This window comes from Alosa alosa, chromosome 17 (genome assembly GCF_017589495.1).
Source record: "Alosa alosa isolate M-15738 ecotype Scorff River chromosome 17, AALO_Geno_1.1, whole genome shotgun sequence".
Lineage (NCBI taxonomy): Eukaryota > Metazoa > Chordata > Actinopteri > Clupeiformes > Clupeidae > Alosa > Alosa alosa.
In genome coordinates, this window is record NC_063205.1 from 739,015 (window position 1) to 741,514 (window position 2,500).

The following is a 2,500-nucleotide window of genomic DNA, read 5'->3' on the forward strand; positions in this document are numbered from 1 at the left end:
GACATAGCTACAGGGAGCACACACACACACACACACACACACACACACACACACACACACACACACACACACACACACACACACACACATTACTGAAGGTCTACAATGATAACTTTTTCCAACTGGAGAGAGCTGCAAAGGCGAAGTGCTTCAGTAAATGCAAGTCTCAATCTGACTTTTTAGATTAGAAACTGAACTAATGTAATAAATGTATAACTACGCAACGTCTTATAGTACTGGGGGAACCACACATGTGGCATCACCAGGATTTGAAAATATCCCTAAACGCTGCATGGGTCCAGGGATGTCACCCCCAGGGACATTTTTAAAACACTGTTTAGTAAATGCACAATTTCTACACAACTTCAGAGACAGGCTGACCTTCAGCATGAGCACAGGCTAACCCTCAGCATAGGCTAACCCTCAGCACAGGCACAGGCCCCAACCCTCAGCCAGCACCACTAACGCAGTACAGGCCCCAACCCTCAGCATAGGCCCAACCCTCAGCACAGGCTACCCTCGGCAGGCTAATCCTCAGCCAGCACATGCTAACCCTCAGCACAGGCTAACCCTCAGCACAGGCACAGGCTAACCCTCAGCATTGGCCCATTGCAACCCTCAGCACAGGCCCCAACCCTCAACAGGCACACCCTCCAACCCCTCAGCACAGGCTAACCCTCAACCCCTCAGCGCACAGGCCAGCCCATGGCCCTCAGCACAGGCTAACCCTCAACCCTCAGCACAGGCCTAACCTCAACCTCCGGCACAGGCTAAACCCTCAGCACAGGCTAACCCTCAACCCTCAGCACAGGCTAACCCTCGGCCCATAACAGGCTGGCCCTCAGCCTCAGCACAGGCTAACCCTCGTGGCACATGCCAACCCTCGGCCTGAGCTAACCCTCAGCCCTCAGCACAGGCTAACCCTCGGCCTGAGGCTAACCCTCAGCACATGCTAACCCTCAGCACAGGCTAACCCTCAGCCCTCAGCACAGGCTAACCCTCAACCCTCAGCACAGGCTAACCCTCAGCACAGGCTAACCCTTAACCTTCAGCACAGGCTAACCCTCAGCACAGGCTAACCCTCAGCACAGGCTAACCCTCAGCGCATGCTAACCCTCAGCCCTTAGCACAGGCCCCAACCCTCAGCCCTCAGCACGGGCTAACCCTCAGCTGGGCCAACCCTCAGCCCTGTTGGGGCTAACCCTCAGCACAGGCTAACCCTCAGCTGGGCTAACCCCTGAACTCCCACCTTTTATCCTTTTATCTTTTTATGCCATCTGCATTTAAGCAAACATTCTCTACAAACAGAAAAAATAATCTTTGCTCAGTTGTCGAAAAAATACTTTTCATTCTGTGTGGATTGTACTGTGCTGAAGACTCAGACTTTCGTGGACAGGGTCGCATCCAAACGGATTTAAAACTGGTGTGTGCCAGAGCCGGCAGTGTGTGTGTGTAGGCCCCAGCAGTGTGTGTGTGTGTGTGGAGCCCCAGCAGTGTGTGTGTGTGTGTGGGCCCCAGCGGCGGTGTGTGTGTGTGTGTGGGCCCCAGCAGTGTGTGTGTGTGTGTAGGCCCCAGCACAGTGTGTGTGTGTGAGGCCCCAGCAGTGTGTGTGTGTGTAGGCCAACAGCAGTGTGTGTGTGTGTGTGTAGGCCCCAGCAGCAGTGTGTGTGTGTGTGTAGGCCCCAGGTGTGTGTGTGTGTGTGTAGGCCCCAGCAGTGTGTGTGTGTGTGTGTGTGTAGGCCCCAGCAGTGTGTGTGTGTAGGCCCCAGCAGTGTGTGTGTGTAGGCCCCAGCAGTGTGTGTGTGTGTAGGCCCCAGCAGTGTGTGTGTGTGTGTCAAACAGCAGCAGTGTGTGTGTGTATATGCTGAGTGTGTGTGTGTGTGTGTAAGAGCTAGCAGTGTGTGTGTGTGTGTGTAGCAAACTAACAGTGTGTGTGTGTGTAGAGCCCAACTTAGTGTGTGTGTGTGTGAAGCTAACTTTAACAGTGTGTGTGTGTGTGTGTGTGTAAACTAACAGCAGTGTGTGTGTGTGTAGGCCCCAGCAGCAGTGTGTGTGTGTAAGCCCTAGCAGTGTGTGTGTGTGTGTGTAGGCCCCAGCAGTGTGTGTGTGTGTGTGTGTGTGTGTGTGTGTGTAGAGGCCCCCAGCAGTGTGTGTGTGTGTGTGTGTGTGTGTAGGCCCATCAGCAGTGTGTGTGTGTGTGTGTGTAGGCCCCAGTAGTGTGTGTGTATATGTAAACTAGCAGTGTGTGTGTAGAGCTGTAGCAGTGTGTGTGTGTGTGTGTGTGTGTGTGTGTAGGCCCCAGCAGTTGTGTGTGTGTGTGTGTGTGTGTGTGTGTGTGTGTGTGTGTGTGTGTAGGCCCCAGCAGTGTTTGTGTGTGTGCGCCAGCAGTGTGTGTGTGTGTGTGTGTGTGTGTGTAGGCCCCAGCAGCAGTGTGTGTGTGTGTGTGTGCCAAGCTATGTAGTGTGTGTGTGCTTAGTGTGTGTGTGTGTGTGTGTGTGTG

The 2,500-nt window shown here is 53.8% G+C and overlaps 1 protein-coding gene across 3 annotated transcripts in view; it reads right to left on the minus strand.

Annotated features, from left to right (window-relative positions):
• slc37a3 (solute carrier family 37 member 3) overlaps nt 1-2,500 on the minus strand; it is a 36,211-nt gene that overhangs the window by 26,227 nt on the left and 7,484 nt on the right. The window lies entirely within an intron of this gene.